This window comes from Notamacropus eugenii, chromosome 1 (assembly GCF_028372415.1).
Source record: "Notamacropus eugenii isolate mMacEug1 chromosome 1, mMacEug1.pri_v2, whole genome shotgun sequence".
NCBI classification, from domain to species: domain Eukaryota; kingdom Metazoa; phylum Chordata; class Mammalia; order Diprotodontia; family Macropodidae; genus Notamacropus; species Notamacropus eugenii.
This window is the reverse complement of record NC_092872.1, coordinates 448,170,520-448,193,118: the sequence shown is the minus strand read 5'-3', so window position 1 is coordinate 448,193,118 and position 22,599 is coordinate 448,170,520. Positions and strand designations below refer to the sequence as shown.

General features: G+C 39.7%; 1 protein-coding gene across 6 annotated transcripts in view; it reads left to right on the top strand.

Moving 5' to 3' along the window:
- Window positions 1–1,433: 1,433 nt before the first annotated feature.
- Window positions 1,434–22,599, top strand: part of MAPKAP1 (MAPK associated protein 1) — a 340,916-nt gene continuing 319,750 nt past the window's right edge. For 2 of the 6 annotated variants that reach the window (XM_072631929.1, XM_072631927.1), the window contains exon 1: window positions 1,434–1,715. The gene's annotated coding sequence lies outside the window, so the exon portion shown is untranslated. Of the gene's footprint in view, window positions 1,716–21,318; window positions 21,369–22,599 lie in introns of all 6 variants that reach the window. The other 4 variants (XM_072631930.1, XM_072631928.1, XM_072631931.1 and 1 more) reach the window with 4 other exon arrangements.

Genomic DNA, 22,599 nt, shown 5'->3' with positions numbered 1-22,599 from the left:
GAAAGCTAGGCACAGGGAGGTGCACAATGTCAGAGAGGTAGTGAGCCAAAGACAGAGTGTAGTTTGAAATAGATCACTTCTAAGTCTATTCTGGGCAACTAGGTGGTACAATGGATAGCATGCCAGGTCTGGAGTCAGGAAGATTTATTTTCCTGAGTTCAAATCTGACTTTAGACACTTTCTAGTTGTGTGACCCTGGGCAAGTCACTTAGCCCTGTTTGCCTCCATTTCCTCATCTGTAAAATGAGCCAGAGAAGAAAATGGCAAACCACTCCAATCTTGCCAAGAAAACTCCAAATGGGGTCATAAAAAGTTGGACATGACTAAACAACAACGAAGTATCATTCCAGTTTTAGATATTATGAAACTTATGAAGGGGAAGGGAAGTCAAATCAAAAAGCATTTATATTAAGTGCCCATATATACCAGGCACTGTGTCAATCATGGGGGGATACAAAGAAAGGTAAAAACAATTCCTTCCCTTAAGGAGCTCACAATCTAATAGGACAGATAAAGCTTAACTTAAAAATAAATAAGTCTGTTCCCTGTCTGCAACCAAAGTACCTATGTTAAGAATTCTAGCTTTGAAATCGGAGGAATTGGGTTTAAAACAATGCTCACTTAACTACACGTATGACATAGTAGATCACGTATTTTCAGTGTGTCCAGGGGTGAAGGGTCTGCAAGGTCAAAACTATTTTCATCATGATACTAAGATACGATTTACCTATTAAAATACTTTTACCTTCTCCAAATACATATCTGTATGAGGCTGGATTTCTTCACACATTTCAACCAAAGCAACACATTGAATGCAGCTTCTATGAACCTATCTGTCCTCTAGTAAGCCAGACGTTAAAACGATTTGCTAAAATATATAAAGCAACGCCAATCTTCTAATTTTTTCTGTTTGGGAAAAGTGATTTTCATAAATAGTATGTTATTTATGTTAACCTAATGGATTTGCTATTTTAAATCAGTAATAAGTGTTTTTTCCTAAAAGGTATCAGTTTTAATTTCTAATGCAATAAATAACGTTTTAAAACATATAAAAGCCGTCCAAGATGCTCAGTACTTTTTAAGAGTGTAAAGAGGTCGTCAAAAGACCCCAAAGTTTAAGAACTGCTGCAGCAGAGAATACCCCTGGGTAGCAGGAACAGAATCTGCTCAATCCTCCTGGGCCTCCGTTTCCTCCTTTTAAAATGAACAGATTTGGATCAGATAGTTTTAAAAGTCTTTTGGACCCTAACCTGTGATACCGTGAGCTCCAGTTCCAATGACACCTGTCCGATCTGAAACAGCCAGGGAACTCACTCAAAAGCCGGTGGGGGCGGGGGGGAGGGGGGGGGGGGAGGAGCAATGGCGCATGCGCAGAGCCCCTGCGCCGGTCTGGGTCACAGCTAGAGGAAGGAGCTTTCGCTGCTGGAGCTTGCGCACTGAGGACCTCAGAGTGACTTCCGGTGCGGCCACCTGGGGTGAATCGGGGTCGGGTTCAGGGTGGCACAGGGAAGCCAGAGATGCAGTTCCGGGGCACGGCACAGTGCCTGAGCTTCTGAGCTGTGGCTCAGGCTGCGGGGGCCGCGGGGCCGGTCCGAACCTGGCTTGGGGCAGGAGGAGAGCCCCGGAAAGTGGAGCGGAACCGGTCCTGGGAGGAGGGCCCCGGCCCAGATACCGACCCTCCTCCCACCCCCCGCGCCCAAGCCCCGAGGATTCCAGTAAGTGCGGAGGTGCCGAGGGAGCCGCGGGCCCATCCGGGGACGGGGCTAGTACCGTTGCCCTCCTCCCTACGGGCGGGTGGTGGAGGGAGGGGGTGCTGCGTGAGGACCCTGGAGTCCTCGCCTTGTGTGGGGAGCGGCAGGCTCGGGGGTTGGGCCCGGCCTGGCGTGGGTGCCCGGTCCTGCCTGTCTCTGGGGAGGAGTGACCAGGGTTACCTCCACCGGCACCCTTGCCCCTTGCATTGGGAGCAGCTCTGCCCCCTCCGACCCGCAGGAAGTGAGCCTTCCTCCTTCCACAGGCGCGGGGTGGTGGTGGTGGTGGTGGCCTCTGTGCCACTAGACCCCGGCCTCCTTTTAACCTCTGCCTCAGTTTACTCATCTATAAAATGGGGACAGGGATGGAACCTACCTTGAAACGTTGTTGTGAGGATCAAATGAGACGGTATCTGTGAAAAGCGCGTGGCACGGTGCTTGGCGCAAAGAACGCGCTGTGTATTCTTTGCCCTCCCCACTTTGGATTTTGGGGGTGATGTGGATAGAGCCACTTCTGGGTGGAAGTAGATCGATAGTGAATGCAGGCCGGTTATATTTCAGTGTATCACAGCAACTTGACAGTCAAGTCAGTAGGCATTTATTGAGCCCTTACTGAATGCCGATCACTGTGCAAAGCGCAGAGGATACAAAGAAATGCAGAAATGATCCCTGATCTCTTAGAGCTTACATTCTACTGGGGAAAACAACATACAGCCAACCTTGTACATACAAGATATATGCAGGGTGAAATGGAAGTAATAGGGGAAGAAGCACTAAGATTGAGGACTGGGAAAGGCATTTTGCACAAAGTGGGAGAGTTAACCCCAAACTTCAGTGAAGTCAGGAAGCAGAGATGACCAGGGAGAAAGGAGAGTTCCAAGCATGGGGGACAGCCAGTAAAAGATATCTGGAGTTGGAGGTGGATTGTCTTGTGAGAGACAAAAAGGCCAGTGTTGGACTTTAGAACATATGGGGAGGGGAGGGGGTAAAGCCTAAGAAGACTGGAAAGGTAGGAAGGAGCTAAGGCCTAAAGAGCCTTTGAAGCTAAATAGAATTTTCTGTTTTGTCCTGGATGTGATAAGGAGTCATACGAGTTTCTTGACTAGGGGTATGACATGGTCAGACCTGAACCTTTCTTAGGAAGATCAGTTTAACAATTGAATGAAGGATGGACTGGAGTGGGGAAAGATTTCAGGCAGGGAGATAGACTAGAAAGCTATTACAATAGTCCAGGCTAGGATGATGATTATCACCTGGTTGGTGGTAGTCAGAAGAGAAAAGAAGACATATAGGACACATGTGTGGAGGGTTAAATGGAGAGGAGTTGGAGGCTGGGAACGGAAGGGGAGGAGAGTGAAGAATTGAGGATAACAATTAGTTTTTGAGTCTGGATAACTGGGAGGATGGCTTTTATAGTAAAAGGGAAGTTCAGAAGAGGGGAGTGTTTTGGGAACATATAATGAATTTAGTTTTGGATATGTATTACAGTTGTGTCACAGACTGAGTTAAATCAGGGAAGCATCATTGTAGAGGCAAAACTAATTCTTGGTTCCCACTCACCTTTCTTTTATTCCACTTCACACATACTCTATTCCAATCAAATCAGCCTGCTAGCAAACTCTTCCCTATACTTGACTTTTTTCTCCCACCTCAGGTGTTTTGGTCTTTGTAGAGGCCATCCATATCCCTCTTTGGAAAACAGCTCTCTCATCTTAGCCTCCTACAGTCCCTAGCTTCCTTCAAAACACAGTTCAGATGTTACTTTCATTTGACTTTCCTAATCTTCCGTCTTTTGGAAATTACTTTGCATTACTTTGTCATACCTTTTTTACTTTAAAATACTTTCCATTTAGTATATGTGAAGCGTTTTGCGTAATTTTAAATCACTGTGTTTCTTTCTCATGCATTGAAAACTCCTTGAGGTCAGAAATGTTTTAGTTTAATATTCCAAGTGCTTACTTAGCACAGTACCTTGCATACAGATGCACAATAAACATTTATTGAATAGAAATTGGAAGGTACCATAGAATATAGTATGTTAGAGTAGCAAGGCATCTCATAATGTGTAATGTTAGAGCTGAGAGGATTCTTGGAACTTGGTATGTATACAGGATGTCCCAGTAGTCTTAGTGCAGACTTGGGACATCCTGTATTTCTGTGGCCGAACAGTAGTTTACTTAATTGCTCCACTATTTCATCTGAATGCTTCCTCTGCTAACTCCAAATACAAGCCTGCCATACTTTAGAAGACAGTTCTCTTGAGTTGTTTTGCCGGTCATCACCTGTTGGCCAACTTGCTAGTGAAAAGCAATTTAAGATGACTTTAAGGCTTTTTAGAGGGAGCTGACTCCCTGTTTCTTCTGCTTATTGGGTAAAACTTCAGAGTAAATACTGATTTTAATTTGTTGTCTTTCCACAAAGTTTTCATTCAACCTGTTTTGTTTTCATTAAGTGATATTCCCTTCCCTTCCCCTCTCCCAGCAGCTTTCTAAGTACTAACAAATTTAGAAAGCTGAACTGTTGCGGACATTTGCACATTCATAGAATGAAACCTGCACCATCAATATCTGCTAGATTTTAAGTGTCAAGTATGTATAGTAGGGATTAAACACTCATACCCACATTACCAGCGGTGTGAGGTCTTTGAAAATCACTTCTTTAAGTCACAGTTTTCTTTAAATAGTTTATCTGTAAAATGGGGGAAAATAGTTGTACAGACTGCCCTGAATGTCATTGTTTGTGCATGCCTTTTGTTATCTTAAAGTGCTATGCAGCTTGGAGCTATTATTGTTTTAAGTCTTAAGGAAAGTAGAGAAGAGTGAGAGTGTTGTAATAGAAGTAGTGGTGGACTTGGAGTCCCAGTTTTACCATAGGCTGACTGTGTGCTCCTAGGCAAGTCACATTACCTACTTTCACTTCCCACATACCTAAATTTGTAAGATTGTATGGTATCCATAAGGTCCCTACCTCTGAATTTTTGTGGTTGACATTCTCTTTTCTGTGTTCTACCATATTGTTTTCTGTGTTCTACCATGTGCCTTCTAGCTCTTTCTTTGAGTCTTTTCTGTCCATCATTGAAACAGTAGCAAAAATGCCACTGAAGTCCATATCCTTACAATGAGCCTGAGTACTTTATGGGGAGGTATTTATCATTGTTATCACAAACATTTATTGATCTTCCACTTTGCAAGGCTCTGTGTTAGACATTAGGGTATTAAGATGTTTCCTTTCCTTATAAGGCTAACAGTCTAGTTGGTGAGCCAATTCATATGTATGATATGATGCATAGTAATAGCTAACATTTATGTAGTGCTTTAAGAATTGCAGAACACTTATATATTTGATCTTCACATCAAACTTGAGTCAATTATTAATCAGTCACTCAGTCAGCAAGCTTTTCTTAAGCACTTACCATGTATCTGTCACTGTGCTAACGACTGGGGCTACGAAGGAAAAGGAAAAACAAATCCTGTCATTGAGTTTAAATTCTAATAGAATATTATAGAATAGAGACACACACACACGCACACACATGGTATCCCAAAAGTTTTAGTATTCAGATTTAAGCTTTGAGGAGAAAGGAGAGAAACAGGCATTTATTAAAGTGCCTTATTTATGCCAAATACTATGCTAGACACTTAATAGATATTTCATTTGATTCTCACAACAGTCCTGGAAAGTAAGTGCTATTATTATTCCCATTTTATAGTTGAGGAAGACTGGTTAAGTAACTTGATCAGGATCAAATACCTAGTAAATGTCTGAGGCAAGTTTGAACTCAAGTCTTCCTTTCCAGCCTAGGCCAACGTTTTTATCTACTGTACCACCTAGTTGCCTCTTTAACACCTTAAGTTTTAAGAAAAACTTTTGGAGTGCGCTGTATATATATACACATATAAAAATCAGTACATATGCAACAAACATGGAGTAGGTGGAAGGGAGACCTCAGGGACTTGAAAAGGTCTGTAAGAAGTAGTGCTTTGTTGAATTGTCTTAGAGGAAGCAAGGGATTCCCCAAGGCAGAAGTAAAGAGGGAAAGCATTCCAGGAATAGGGAATAGCCATTGAAGAGGTACTGAGAGGGATGATGGAGTGTTTTGTCTGAGCAACAATAGGGCCATGGTGGCTGGACTGTAGAGTTTGTGGAGAGAAATAATGTTTTAGATACCAGAACGATGGAAAGGGGATCACTTGTGGAGAACTTTAAATGCCAAAGAACAGAGTTTGTATTTGATCCTAGGGACAATAGAGAGTCATTGGAGTTTATTGAGGAGAAAAGTGACATGGGCTGACTTGTGATTTAGGAGAATCTCTTTTTTTTTTTAAAATTCATTTATTTATTTATTTATTTATTTAACTTTTAACATTCATTTTAACAAAATTTGGGGTTACAAATTTTCTCCCCTTTTGTCCCCGCCCCCCACCCCAAAACACCAAGCATTCTAATTGCCCCTATCACCAATCTGCTCTCTCTTCTATCATCCCTCTCTGCCCTTGTCTCCATCTTCTCTTTTGTCCTGTAGGGCCAAATAACTTTCTATACCCCTTTACCTGTATATCTTATTACCTAGTGGCAAGAATACTACTCGACAGTTTTTCCTAAAACTTTGAGTTCCAACTTCTTTTCCTCCCTCCCTCCCTCCCTCCCCCTTCCCTTTGGAAGGCAAGCAATTCAATATAGGCCAAATCTGTATAGTTTTGCAAATGACTTCCATAATGGTCGTGTTGTATAAGACTAACTATATTTCCCTCCATCCTATCCTGCCCCCTATTACTTCTGTTCTCTCTTTTGATCCTGTCCCTCCCCATGAGTGTTGACCTCAAATTGCTCACTCCTCCCCATGCCCTCCCTTCCATCATCCCCCCTACCCTGCTTATCCCCTTATCCCCCACTTTCCTGTATTGTAAGATAGGTTTTCATACCAAAATGAGTGTACATTTTATTCCTTCCTTTAGTGGAATGTGATGAGAGTAAACTTCATGTTTTTCTCTCACCTCCCCTCTTTTTCCCTTCACTAATAAGTCTTTTGCTTGCCTCTTTTATGAGAGATAATTTGCCCCATTCCATTTCTCCCTTTCTCCTCCCAATATATTTCTCTCTCACTGCTTGATTTCATTTTTTTAAGGTATGATCCCATCCTCTTCAATTCACTCTGTGCACTCTGTCTCTATGTGTGTGTGTGTGTAATCCCACCCAGTACCCAGATGCTGAATAGTTTCAAGAGTTACAAATATTGTCTTTCCATGTAGGAATGTAAACAGTTCAACTTTTATAAGTCCCTTATGACTTCTCTTTGCTGTTTACCTTTTCATGCTCCTCTTCATTCTTGTGTTTGAAAGTCAGATTTTCTTTTCAGCTCTGGTCTTTTCATCAAGAATGCTTGAAATTCCTCTATTTCATTGAAAGACCAATTTTTCCCCTGAAGTATTATACTCAGTTTTGCTGGGTAGGTGATTCTTGGTTTTAGTCCTAGTTCCTTTGACTTCTGGAATATCCTATTCCACGCCCTTCGATCCCTTAATGTAGAAGCTGCTAGGTCTTCTGTTATCCTGATTGTATTTGCACAATACTTGAATTGTTTCTTTCTAGCTGCTTGCAATATTTTCTCCTTGACCTGGGAACTCTGGAATTTGGCCACAATGTTCCTAGGAGTTTCTCTTTTTGGATCTCTTTCAGGTGGTGTTCTGTGGATTTCTTGAAGACTTACTTTGCCCTCTGGTTCTAGAATCTCAGGGCAGTTTTCCTTGATAATTTCATGGAAGATGATGTCTAGGCTCTTTTTTTGATCATGGCTTTCAGGTAGTCCCATAATTTTTAAATTGTCTCTCCTGGATCTATTTTCCAGGTCAGTTATTTTTCCAATGAGATATTTTATGTTATCTTCCATTTTTTCCTTCTTCTGATTTTGTTTTGTAATTTCTTGGTTTCTCATAAAGGCATTAGCTTCCATCTGTTCCATTCTAATTTTTAAAGAACAGTTTTCTTCGATGAACTTTTGAACCTTCTTTTCCATTTGGCTAATTCTGCTTTTGAAAGCATTCTTCTCCTCATTGGCTTTTTGAACCTCTTTTGCCAATTGTTAGCCTATTTTTCAGGGTGTTATTTTCTTCAGCATTTTTTTGGGTCTCCTTTAGCAGGGTGTTTACTTGTTTTTCATGCTTTGCTTGCATGTCTCTCATTGCTCTTCCCAGTTTTTCCTCCACCTCTCTAACTTGATTTTCAAAATCCTTTTGAGCTCTTCCATGGCCTGAGCCCATTGGATTGGCTGGGATACAGAAGCCTTGACTTCTGTGTCTTTCCCTGATCGTAAGCATTGTTCTTCCTCATCAGAAAGGAAGGGAGGAAATACTTGTGCACCAAGAAAGTAACCTTCTATAGTCTTATTTTTTTTCCCTTTTCTGGGCATTTTCCCAGCCAGTGACTTGACTTCTGAGTATTCTCTTCACACCCACTTCGCCTCCAGGTCTGCCCAGCCAGCGCTTGGCGTCTGAGATTCAGATGCTGCTTCCCAGCCTCAGGGCTTTGTGCGGGGGCAGGGCTGCTGTTCAGTGTGAGATTAAGTTCAGGTGCTCAGGTGAGGGCAGGGCCGCCTCTTGGGCTCAGTTCCCTCAGGGGGTTTATGCAGAGACCTTCAACAATGGATCCTGGCTCCTGCCTGCTTTGGGAGCCCTTGTCTGCTCCCACCTCTGCTGCTGCCTCCCGAGGGGGCCTGAGTTATGGGGGCACCCCACTCCCCTCTCGACCCACCAAAGAGACCCTCTCACCGACCCCCGTCACCTGTGAGTGGGGGGACCCGCGTGGCCACTGGAGATTCCATCCCTGAATCCTGCTCCAATCTGCTCCTGTCGGCGCTGCGTGGCCAACACGGGGCTGAGCTGGGCTCTGGGTCCGCAGCACGAAGGACCTTTTGCAAGAGGTTTTCAGGCTCTCTGGAACAGAAATCTCGTCCGGTCCGTTGTTCTATGGCTTCTGTTTCTCCAGAATTTGTTGGTAGTTCTTTTTTACAGATATTTTATGGGCTGTGAGTTCGGAGCTAGTGTATGTGTGTCTTTCTACTCCGCCATCTTGGCTCCGCCCCCTTAGGAGAATCTCTTGACAGAGTTGTGGAGAATGGATTGGAATGAAGAGAGACTGAAAGGAGAGATTCCAGTTAGAAGACTTTTGCTATAGTTCATGTTAAAAGAAGTGACGAGGTCAAGGATGATAATTAGATTGTGAACTCGGGTGACTGGAAGGATGGTTATGCTCTTGATAGTACTAGAAGTTTAAAAGACAAATGAATTTGGAGGGAAAGAGTTAGCAGCCAAGGTAGAGTTTCATGAGAACTCCCTAATGAATGGGAAAACTTGATCATGTTGGAAAGCAGGATAGCAAGGCTTCAAGCATTTATTTAGCACTGGAAGTCAGGTACTGTGCAGAGAAGGAATCAGGATATAGGGAGACTTTGGAAATTAGAAACAGTGGGGATGACTGTGGAAGGAAACTGGACAGGACAGGAGAATATGGGATCAAGGGTACAGGTAGAGTTGGTTTTGGCAAGCAGAAGGACTGCCTCAGCATTAGAAACTGGAGGGAAGGAGATAATGGAGGGTAATGTGAGAGGCATGTGACATGGAAGGGAGAAGAGAGAGTTCTTGACAAATGGTCTTAATTTGAAAAATAAAATAAACTTTATCCCTACTTTATGAATGATGAAACTGAGGTTCATAGAGGTAGCCCAGGGGTCTTCTGCTGATGTAACAAGTGGAATTCAAACCCATGTCTTTATGACTCTTAAGCCTAATGCTCTTTCTGCTGTACCACACTGTTTATATAAAGTATACAAGGTAACATGTTCTATTTTATAAAGGAATTAGGGAAGACTTCCTGTAGGTGATAGACTTGAGAACAGTACCTTTAAGGAATTAAATATGCAACAAGAGGAGAGAAGGCTTTTCAAGTAGGAAGGATTGTGCAAGCAAAGATGGGAACAATAATTGACACATTCAAGGAATATTGAGTGACTAGACCAGTCTGGCTGAGGTGAAGGATTCCTCTAAAGTAGTAATGGTAAATTGGTTTGGAGGAGGTGTTAGATGCCAGATTATGGCCAGTGTACAGCTAAAGAAATATTCCACAGTCCTGATCCTTAATCCTTCATATTTTAAATACATGAATATCTTTGGGGCCCTTTATTCACCAACAAACATGTAATGATGAATGAATGAGTAAATGAAAAAGTATTTATTAAGCACATTCTATGTGCCAAGCACTGGGGATATTAATGCAAAAGAGACAATCTCTGCCCGCAAGGAATTTACAGCTTTTAGTCAGGAATGGTCACTGGAGCTACAGGGCAGTTGATTGTTGATACTTCCTTTGTAGAAATGATGTTAATGTTGTTTGATAGTAATTATTGTTCGCAGAGAACAAGTGGTAAGCCATGTCAGTATCTTTGCCAAGAAAACCCCCAAATGGAGTCATGAAGAGTTGGGCCCGACTGAACATTGTTCTCAGAGCAAGAAGTGTAGAGGAGGTGTAGAGGTGGTGTACATGCAGTGGCGTGGCAGTAAGGTAATTAAGTGGCAACGGGGTTGCTGGAGGTTCTGTAGGTAGAGGGTTCAGCACCAGCATTGAGGGTAAGCACAGCAGCAAAATGTGCACCAGGTGGTATATTGCAATCAACGTGATTGTTCAGTTCCTGTCTCTGCCCTTAAAAAGCTTACCATCTAGTAGATGATATGTTGTGTATGCAAATAAACACAATAGGAAAGAGTTTGGCAAATCTATTAGAGAAGAATGAACAAAGTGATCTGCTAATTTGTATTAGGGAGAGATCATTTCTTAGTTAAAGATAGGAAATGTAGTTTGGAATAGATTGTGCCTGAGTGAGCCCTTTTGAAGGATAGGTGTTTGTTTTTTTTATTAACAAGGTGGAGATATTTTTTCAGTACTGGACAAATAGTTTAAATACTTTAAGTTCGCAGTGCAGTTTTATATATTAACTGTTGACAGAAAGTCTGAGTATTCTTATATTGCTGCACAGGTCTACATGTTAAAAGTTAATGATATTATAGAATGTCAGATCTTGATGAACCATAGAACATGGAACATCTGCTCCCTTTGCATGTGAGGAAACTGAGGCCCAGAGAGTGAAAGTAAATTGTCTAAAGTTGCAGAGCTTATTAGTATAAAAGCTGGAACTTGAATGCAGGTTTACTAAACTTTTTGTTCAGTGCTTTTTCCAAACTATGAAAGCTAAATTATGAAATGAAACCCCAGCACAAACTCATTACGTTTGGGAGAGGGAGAAAATATTTAAGAAAAGTTACCTTGTGTCTTGAATAAATTTAGAAGTTTTGGGGATGTTCTAATCAGCATCAGAAATTTGAGTATTTTGCTATTAGGAAAGAAAATTAACCTTCTACTAATGAGGTAGGAAAAAAAATTTATTTGCTTAATTAATATAATATAATAAATATAAATAATATAATTAATATATAATATAAATAATAATAATATAAATAATATAATTAATATAATATAATAAATATAAATAATAAATAATATAATATAATAAATATAAGACTTAATGAATCAGGAGGTTTGCATGGTGAAATGGAAAGAGCAGAAGGTTCAGGAAGAGTTGATGGCCTGATTGTAGTTTTCTGGCTGTGTGATGTTGAGCACATTTCTTCACCGCTCTGAACCACAATGTTCTTATCTGTAAACTGAGAATAGTAATACCAACTTGCCTCCTTCATAGATGAGACTCAAATGAGATAATGTAAAGTGCTTCCTAACTATAAAGGTGTGATACTTTTGTGATTCATATTTCTTGGTTATTCACTTTCAGAAATCTTTATTAATCACTTGTCTGCAAGTCCAGCACTGGGTGACTAGAGAACAAAGATGAAAAAATGGTATTTTTTCTGTCCTTGCTGAGTTTAAGATAAATGTGGGAGGATTTAACATAAGCTAGTATATTATAAGGGAAAAAAAGAGAAGTTTAGACAAAGTATGAGAAAAAAAGATCACTTTTAGCTAGGAATACCAGGGAAGTCTGGAGAAGGGGGAGTGTAAAGGGACCATGATGCAGGCATTGTAGACAGCCTATTGGGTTATACAAGGGAGACTGAACAATTGGACCTATGAACAGAACAGCTCGTCCTATGGATTGGCTGGAAAATAGTATATATTGAAAAGATAATAAGGAGATGAGGATGGGGCCTGTGATTCCCTAATTTAGGGAAATCTTGATTAGGGAAACTCCTTCTAACAGTGTACGTTTTTTCTCTCAACTTAAAGTGTTAAGAGAAGTGCTTGGGTTACTGAGATGTTAAATGATTTGCCCAAGGTCACATAGATTGAATGGAAAAGTCGGTTGGAGACAGATTGTGAGGGCCTTTAAGTGCAAGGATAAGGTGTTGATGGGGCAGCTAGGTGGTACAGTAGATAGAGCACCAGTGCAGGAGTCAGGAGGACCTGAGTTCAATCCCACCTCAGACACTTGACACTCACTAGCTGTGTGACCTTGGGCAAGTCACTTAACCCCAGTTGCCTCATCCTGAGTCATCTCCAGTCATCCTGATGAATATCTGGTCACTGAATTCAGATGGCTCTGGAAGAGAAGTGAGGCTGGTGACCTGCACAGCCCTCCCTCACTCAAAACAAAGTCAAGTGCAAGTCATGTCATTATTTCTCTGATGGCATGGTCTTCTTCGGCAATGAAGAGCAAACACACATAAGGTGTTGATATTTTATTCTTTAGTTAGGACAGAGCCATTGAAAATTTTTTTAGTAGTGGTATGACATGGTCCTATATGCGCATTAGGAAGATTCTTTTAGCAGCCATTTGACTGATTGTAGAGGTGAGAGGATGGTTGGGATAGATGGACTCTGAGGCTTCTTCCAACTCTTAGATTCTGGGATGCTCCTCTTTAAGCTAGAGACCCCTAGTTCTTTCAACTGATTGTCACTATGGAATGAGTTGCAGTTCCCTTATGCTGGTTACTTTCCTCTAGACATGTTTCAGCTTGTCAGTATTCTTTTTAAAATGTGGTGTCCTGATAGGACAGAGTACTTCAAATGGGGTCTGACTAGGTAGAGGGCACTGGAATTACCCTTGAATTCTCCACCTGAGACTTTTATCTGTATCATTGAAGATGGCTCTAGCCTTTTCACTTTATTGTAACACTAGACACATTGATTTTGCTAGTCAATAAACTCCCCAGGTTTTGTTCACAGCCTCTTAGTGGCAGTCTTCCTTGTTGCTTGAATAGAGCACCAAACTCTTCTAATTGCCCACTTTACTTCTCTTGATGAGAGAGTGTAGTTATTTGTGAGGGTCCATTTCAGTCTCCCTTGTATCTGTATTTGTTCATTTTAGCCTTTTGGGGAAGACCTTGATGTGCAAGTAATTCTGAAAGTGCATGATGTTTTGTTGAAGATAAGCATTCGGAACTGAAAAGGAGAGTGGAGACACATAACACTGAGATAGAAATACAGTCAGGGATTTCCCCGCCCAAGAACTTAATTTATTTTTCTTTTAATACAGGACTGCCACAAAGAGCAAATTGAAGAAATATTGGCCCCCTAGGTACTTGCTTTCATTCATACTCTGTTTTATAAGGAAATGCTATTGAATATAAAAATGAAGGGAATAAATCCTGAGTAATCATTTAAAATTTATTAACCCAAGTTGGCAGCAACCTAGAAATATGAGGGAAAATAGATTTAATATAGGAAACGCAAAATTTGGACCAGAAGATGAAAACCATTTTCAGTAATTGAAAGGGAGAAAAATGGGGGAAATGACTTAAAAACAAAACAGAAAATCTGGAAACAGCACAGGGTGGTAGAAAGCCATTGGAATTAAATTACAGTGATTGCTTGCCATATAGATTGACTGTTATGTTACACTTATCTGTAACTCTATATAGTGCTAGTTTTACACCATACCAGACCTGAGTATCCTTTTTATGAATATGCCTTTATTGTTGATTTAGAGCAAATGGACTGATTGTAGAAAGCACTTAAAAAAGGTACTCTGTCTCTTTGTTCCCAGTAGTTACATTCAAAAGTACAGTATTTAAAAGGAAAGAGTGTCAGAAGAATAGGTACAGAGTTTTTGGGGGGAATGGGCTTCCGTTATTTAAGCCAATCTCAATATTTCTCTTTTGTGGCACCATCAAATATTCAGTTCCCTCATATTCAAAACCTTGGGACTGTCATTGACCCTTCCCTCTCACTCACCTCTTATATTAAATCTGTTATCAAGTCCTGTGGATGCCACCCTTTTTCATTTCCCTCCTCCTCTCTATACTGTTATTATAGTTCCCTATGACCACCACTTTGCCCATGCCTGGGAGGATATCAGATATTCAGCTTTATATTCCCTGAAACTCTGTGTCCTCATCTTCATCTTGGCCATTTTTCACCTGTTTGCCCCATCTTCCAAACCAAAATATCGGAGATTGTACTCATGAGTTGCTAAACCACTCAGCTCTGTACTCCTTGTGACCATGTGCCCGTATCTTCATTATGGCCATTTTTTTCTGTTCCCCTGTTTGGAGGGTGCTCTTTCCACCTCTTGTTGTAATCAAATAAATACTCTTATTTTATCTGGAAAAAGCATGTCAGTGGGCTGCTCTATTCTCACCATCCCTATGGCTTCTTAGATCAGATACGTTTCCCTGGTCACCACTTACCTTTATGTGTTGTCTCCTATTAGAATGTAATGGCAGGAATCTTTGTTTTTGTATATGTATCCTCAGTAGTTAACACAGTGCTTGGCACTGTGATAAAAGCATAATAGATGCCAAAAACATGGAAAGATTGATGATCATGTTAGTAAGTTCCCTCATAATAACACTTTGCCAAATGCCATGTCTTTGTGAAACCAGTTAGTCAGGTGTGTGGCATAGTGGACCTTAGAGGCCATTCAGTTAACACCCTCATTTTATAAAGAGGAAACTGAGGATCAGATAAAAGAAGTGACTTGCTTAAGCTCATATATGTTGGGTAGTAAGTATCGAGACCTAGGATTCAGATTCAGTTCCTCACATTTCATATCTGATATGCCTTACCCTCCACCAAGCTGTTGTGGGGATATGAAGAAAACATAGATGAGAATGACTCAATTTGACATTTTTAAGTGATATTGAATATGGCAAATGATGCTAATTCCAGTTTCCTTTTGGTTTTTTTTAAAGAGATGAATATTAAAGACTAAAGAATGTATTAATTTCTTTTTTTGGTAACTGATTAGTAAAAGCATGAATATTAAAATGCCACTATGAATTGTTACTTTTCCCTTTTTATTCTCTCCTTAATTAGTATGTGCTTCATTATTAAGATAGCAATGGTTCCAGCATGTACAGTCAACCCAAAATGGCGAGATAATGTTATTTTTATATGCCTACTAAGTTCATTATAATTCTCCTGTACATAGGTTTAAAAAAAAAAAAAGACAACATAACCATGTATTGTAAAAATTTAACGAAGTGTTTGAGCCTATTTAGATTAGGAACATATCTGGCAAGATGCTTCTTTTGCAAACAGCCTCTGTCCAAAGCCTTCTGTATATTATCAGAATGAAAAATGACAGCACTTTGTCATCTGTTCAAATTGATATTGCACTCTTTGCCGTGACAGCTGAAAAGGCCCACAGGTGTCATATAAGGAGGTGACCATGTTGTCATATTTCATTTCGGCATCCCTCTGCAAAGCCATAATTACCTAATTAGGTTGTTAATTAGGAGATTAGCATTTCACTATATTGATAGAATGCTCTTTGTTGGCATGAGGCTACATACAGATTTTTGTGAGTTCTAATTTATAATCTCTGCATCTTTTGGACTTATTTATTTGCAGAAGATTCCAGTCTAGGGTAAACCAGCTTTCCAGAGAAGCAGTTTGTTTATAAGATAATGAAGGCTTGATTATTGCATTGATGTTTCCTCCTTAAAAAAATGAGCAGAATTAAGGGGGTGGCCTCCTCCCCAAATGGCAATAAAAGCTAGGCAGTTGGTGTAGTATGTATCCTCATTATCATAGAGAATAAAACCATAGTTGGAAGCCAGTTATTTCCCCTTTCTACTTCACAAAATCATTGAGTAAAGTCCTTTGTAAACCCTTAAAACATATAGAAATGGGAACTGGTATTTCTGATACTACTACAGTTGCTACTACTATCGTGCTGGTATGTGAGACTTTGAGATTTTGAGCTCAGTACTTCCCCTCTATGGAGTTTCATTTTTCTCATCTGTAAAATGGGGATGATAGTTCTTTTTTTTTTAATGTTTATTTATTTACTTTTAGTTTTCAACATTTATTTCCACAAGATTTAGAGTTCCACATTTTCTCCCCATCTCTCCCCTCCCTCCACCCCCAAACAGCGTGCATTCTGATTACCCTTTCCCCCAATCTGCCCTCCCTTTTATCACACCCCTCACTTCCCTTATCCCCATCTTCTCCCTTTTCTTGTAGGACAAGATAGATTTCTGTACCCCATTACCTGTATTTCTTATTTCCCAGCTGCATGCAAAAACAGTTCTCAACATTCTTTCCTAAAACTTTGAGTTCTGACTTCTCTCCCTTCGTCCCTCCTCACCCATTCCCACTGAAAAGGCAAGCAATTCAATATAGGCTATGTATGTGTAGTTTTGTAAAAGACTTCCATAATAGTCATGTTGTGTAAGACTAACTGTGTCCCTCCATCCTGTCCTGCCCCCCATTTATTCTATTCTTTCTTTTGACCTTGTCCCTCCCCAAAAGTGTTTACTTGTAATTACTCCCTGCTTCCATTTGCCCTCCCTTCTATCATGCCCCCTACTTTCCTGTAGTGTAAGACACATTTTCATACCAAATTGAACATGCATGTTATTCCCTCCTTAAGCCAAATGTGATGAGAGTAAGCTTCACTTTTTTCCTCTCACCTCCCCCCTTTTCCACTCCATTGAAAAAGCTTTTTCTTGCCTCTTCTATACGAGATAATTTGCCCCATTCCATTTCTCCCTTTCTCCTCCCAATATATTCCTCTCTCACTCCTTAATTTTATTTTTTTAGATATCATCCCTTCCTATTCAACTCACCCTGTGCCCTCTGTCTATATACATATATGTGTATACTCCCTCCAACTACCCAAATACTGAGAAAAGTTTCAAGAGTTACAGATATGATCTTTCCATGTAGGAATGTAAATAGTTCAACTTTAGTAAGTCCCTTAGCGTTTGTTTTCTGTTTACCTTTTCATGCTTCTCTTGACTCTTGTGTTTGAAAGTCATATTTTCTGTTCACCTCTGGCCTTTTTATCAAGAATGCTTGACAGTCCTCTATTTTATTGAATGACAGTTTTTTCATCTGAAGTATTATACTCAGTTTTGCTGGGTAGGTGATTCTTGATTTTAATCCTAGTTTATTTGACTTCTGGAATATTATATTCCAAGCCCTTCATTTCCTTAATGTAGAAGTGCTAGATCTTGTGTTATCCTGATTGTATTTCCACAGTATTCGAATAGTTTCTTTCTGACTGCTTACAATATTTTTTCCTTGACCTGAGAACTCTGGAATTTGGCTACAATATTCCTATGAGTTTCTCTTTTCAGATCTCTTTCAGGAGGTGATTGGTGGATTCTTTCGATATTTATTTTACTCTTTGGTTCTAGAATATCAGGGAAGTTTTCCTTGATAATTTCATGAAAGATGATATCTAGGCTCTTTTTTTGATCATGGCTTTCAGGTAGTCCCATAATTTTTAAATTTTCTCTCCTGGATCTATTTTCCAGGTCAGTTGTTTTTCCAGTGAGATATTTCACATTGTCTTCTATTTTTGCATTCTGTTATAATTTCTTGGTTTCTCATGATTCCTTAGCTTCCATCTGCTCCATTCTAATTTTTAAAGAACTATTTTCTTCAGCAAACTTTTGAACCTCCTTTTCCATTTGACTAATTCTGCTTTTTAAAGCATCCTTCTTCTCATTGGCTTTTTGGAACTCTTTTGCCATTTGAGTTAGTCTATTTTTAAGGGTGTTATTTTCTTCAGCATTTTGTTGGGTTTCCTTTAGCAAGCTGTTGACTCACTTTTCATGATTTTCTTGCATCTCTCTCGTTTCTCTTCCCAATTTTTCCTCCACTTCTTACTTGATTTTCAAGATCCTTTTTGAGCTCTTCCATGGCCTGAGACCATTGCATATTTATTTGGGGGGTTTTGGATGCAGAAGCCTTGACTTTTATGTCTTCCTCTAATGTTTTTCCTCATCTGAAAGGATGGAAGAAAATACCTGTTCAACAAGAAAATAACTTTCTACAGTCTTTTTTCCCCCCCTTTTTTTGGCATTTTCCCAGCCAGTTACTTGACTTTTGAGTCCTTTGTCAAGAGAAGGGTATATTCTATGGACTTGTAAATTCTCAGTTCCTCTGAGGTGGCACAATCAAGGAAGGGGAGTTTATTCCTCTTCTGGTCTGTGCACTGGTCTGGGAGCAACTAAAAACTTTTTTGCCCAGGATTTGCAAGTAGAATTCCCTTTCCACAGCCACCTCTAGCTCCACCCCGCCAGAATTCCTCCTCCCTGCCAGCATTCCTCCCTGCCAGGGTCTTCACTCAGGGCTTCGATCTAGATCAGCTGCTCAATTCCCCTAGGGTCTTTAGGTGGAGGGCTCCAAAAATGGACCACAATGGGGCCAGACCGTGTCCCTTCTCATCCAGGTGAAAGAGCTTTCTCATTGACCTTTGAAGCTGTCTTTTGCCTTGTGGGTTGAGCAATCTGGGAACCACTGCTGCTGCCTGGGATTCCAAGCCCTGAGGTCTGCTCTAGTCCTGTTCCAGCTGGTTCCACACAGTTGGGGCTGCACTGTGCTCTGTGGGCTGTGCTCCCCTCTGAGCCAGGTATGATAGACCTTTCCTGTTGGCCTTCCAGGCTGAATTGGGCTGGAAATCTCTTTCACTCTGTTTTGTGGCTTTTGCTGCTCTAGAATTGGTTTAAAGTAATTTTTTACAGGTATTTTATGGAATATGGGGGAGAGATTTTACAGGTCCGTCCTTCTACTCTGCCATTTTGGCTCCACCCCCAGGATGATAGTTCTTTCACTAGCTACCTAGGAGGTCATCATGGGGAAGACCCCATGTAGATAGACCTTAAGTTCAAAAAAATTCTTTTGATGCCTACTGCATACAAAGCACAGTGCTCAGTGCTAGTTTAGAAATGAGAGTTTATTTCAGTAGCTGCAAAAGGTTAGACTTAGGTTGAGCTGCACAATGGTGTGATGGAGTGTAAAGGTCCTTTGAACTTGCAGCCAGAAGATCTGGGTTCAAGTTTTGGTTCCAACAATTAATAGCTGTGTAATCCTGGGCAAATCACCTCACTTTTGAGCCTCATTGTTCTCTTCTGCAATATGGAAACAATAATCCTTGTGTTCCAAACTTCACTTAAAAAAAAAAAAGCAGTTTGCAAAGTGTTAACGTCCTAACAAAATGTGGGCAATTATACTATATTATAAATAATAATTAAGGATTTAATGATATATAAAAATAATGGTAGATAGTGTGGTATAGTAGAGAGACAGGTTGCAGTCAGAAAGATCTGGGTTCAAGTCTTGATTCTGACACAATTTGGCCTGCATAGCCTTGGGCAAGTCACATTAGCACCTCTTAGTGCCTCAACTCTCTTAAGTTTCTTAAGTTAAAGGCACTGATTAGAGGGAATTTCCATATCAGGAGTTCCATTTACTAATGAAATCTCATGGTAACTTTTTAGTTTTGTTATATGCTAACATTTGTTGCTTCAGATTTACAAATGTTCTGTGGGGGCCTTCTCTGAGATGCCTCATTTGTGGTGTGGTTGTGACACTGGCTCAAATGTGTCTTCCCCAAGTCTGCCATGGTTAGTGTATTCTGCAGGTCCTACTGAGTGAGCTGGAAAGGCTTTGGGAGTTGGCTGGGAACTCATTGTGTATTTCTCTTAGAAGATCAGCCCAAGTAAGAGCTAAGAGACGGTTTTGCAAATAGTAAGTCTTTCACTAAGGCATGGAGGGGTTAAATTATAAATTCCTAGCTGAATATTTTGATATATTCAAAAAAGGAGAAACTAATATAAAATATAATTATTTTAAATGTCTTAAAATATTAAATATAAGCTAACTACTTCAGAATGGATCTGGACTTCTATCTAGTTTGTATTCTAAAGATTTATGTGTCATACCTTTATGTTTTATCTTTTGGCTGCTTGCTGGTAGTTTTGCTTAATAACTGTAATGAAATCAAATTCTACAAACCTTTGTAAAATGACTACTATTTCGAGGGATTTTACTAATAGTTGGAGATAAAAGAATGTCAGACAGTTACAAACTTTTCACGAATTTGAAATGGCAAATGAATTATACAGTACTTTCCAGTACTTGCAATGACAATCATTTTGTAGTAGGTTCTCTACAACATTTTTTTTCTTTTTAAGGATGGCATTAATATAACCCATCTTTTCAGTAATCCAGTATTCTAAGTGTTTGCATTTTAAAAATACCAAATACTTGTATTGTAGAATGTAGACCATAGATTTAGAATTGGAAAAATTGTAGAGGCCATCAAGTCTAATCCCCTTATTTAACAGATGAGAAAATTGAGACACAAAGAGGTTAAGTGACTTGCCTAGGGTTATACTACTAGTAAGTGGCTGAGACAAGGTTTGAACTCAGATCTTCCTGACGCCAAGTCCAGCTCTATCCATTCTGCCACCTAACTGCCTGCATCAATAAAGCATTGCTGCCCAGTGTTAAAATCCAGTTTTCTGACTGCCAGAATGTGCCCTACACACAGTGGTGTGGCAGATAAAGTCTTAGGTGTCTTTTCTGTATTAATTGGCTTCTTTAAGAAGCACTTATTAAATCCTTAATTGTGTGTGGTAGTATTGTGTACTAGCCAGAGAACATGATGACAGTGGGTTGCTGTTGTGGTGTATGTGGCCCATTTTTTGTTTTCAACCCAATAGGACTATATAAATGTGAGTTGTTAATATTAGCAGCTAGTAATACTAATAATGGTCTTAGTGCTTATCTCTCTAAATTAGTTATACCTTTCACATTAGTTACCATTCACAATATACTTAAGTTTTGTGAAAGAACTTAATTCAGATTTGAATCTGTCTTTGCTCATTACCTAGAATCTGAGAGCTGAAAAGGATCTTAAAGGTAATCCTATCCTACTTTTTGCTTGGTTACATGAACTCTGTCTACAACATTCCTGACATTTTGACATTTCCAATTTCACATATCCAGTCACCTGTGGGACATGCTTACCTGGGTACTGCTTTAGTACCTCAGATTCTGCATATTCAGTACTGAGCTTCCCCTCCAAACTAGATGTTCTTCTAGACTTTCTTATTTCTGTTGATGATATTAGCAAGTTTTCCTGTTGTCCAGGCTAGAAGCATTAGCACCTACTTTCAGTTCAGTTCCACAGTGTTTATTAAATGCCTGTGATATGCAAAATGCTTTATTTATGAGGGAAAAATAGATGAAATAAGACAAAATTCTAAGATCATGTCATATTATAATTGAAATTACTTTAGAAATCATTTAGGTCAATCTCCTCTTACAGATGAGGAAATTAATGCCCAGAGAAGATATAACTTGACTAAGGGCACTCAGGTAAGCCAGGCTTTTATTTCTTTTTTGGGGGGGGGAAATTCATCATTTAATTGCATCATGTATATCTTATACAAACATGATAAATGTTTGTGTCACATATATCCACACATAACTTGTTTGAGTTTTTCTTATCAATTTTATCACAGGATTTTATTTTAGATCTTTTGACTTAATCCAGTGGAGTCCACACTGTCCTCAGAAGCTTACAATTGAATGGGGGAGAGGGAAAGATAAGATGCATTGAAAAATGTTTTCTGTTCACTCAGATTGCTTTTCATCTACTTTGTATATATCTAATTTTTTTGTTTACTTTATTAGAATATGAATTTCTTGCAGGTAAAGACTGATTTTTTTGCCTTTTTTTGTATCTCTCTGTGTCTACCACAATGCCTGGCACATAGTAGTTGCTTAACAAATGTTTATTGACTTAACTTGACTTCCTTACCACATCTAGAAAAACTGTCTAGTATGAGAAGAACTGACTGATGTGATTGCTGAGCCACTATCATAGTGAAACATTTTAGAGTAGAGTTGTCACGCCACTGGAGAAGAGCTAATATGCCATTAGTTTTAATAAAAGAAGTGTAGAACATTAAGCTGTAGACAAGTGAGTTTGGTAATTCCTGCCAAAACTCTAGGGTTGACTTGTTATTTTCTTTTTATGCCAGAACTATGAGACTGTTTGGATCTGGGGACTGCCCCACACAGACTATATATAAATTTCAGCATTTGATAGTCTCATGCTATACTTGTGGAGAAGATGGAGACATATGGGACAAATGATCGCATTTGTTCATGTGGATTTGGAACAGGTTGGATGATCAGATGCAAAAAGTAGTCATCAGTGATTCAATGTCAGCTTGGAGGTAGTTCTGTCCTCTGTTGGCTGACATTTTAGTTAGGATTTGAATTGCTTTGAACAATGGTATAGATGGCATTTTTGTCAGCTTTGCATATGATATGAAACTGGGAGTTGTAGTTTACATGGTGGATGACAGGATAATTTTTTTAAAAGTCTTAGTGATCCAAATCTGAAGGTGAAATTTAATGAAGATAACTAAGTTTTTAGACTTGTATTTGAACATCGAGGTGGTGCAACAGATAGAGTGCTATGCCTAGAGGAATGAAGACTTATCTTTCTGAATTCAAATGTGGCCTCAGATACTTACTAGCTGTGTGGCCCTGGCAAGTCACTTAACCCTATTTGCCTCAGTTTCCTCATCTGTAGAAT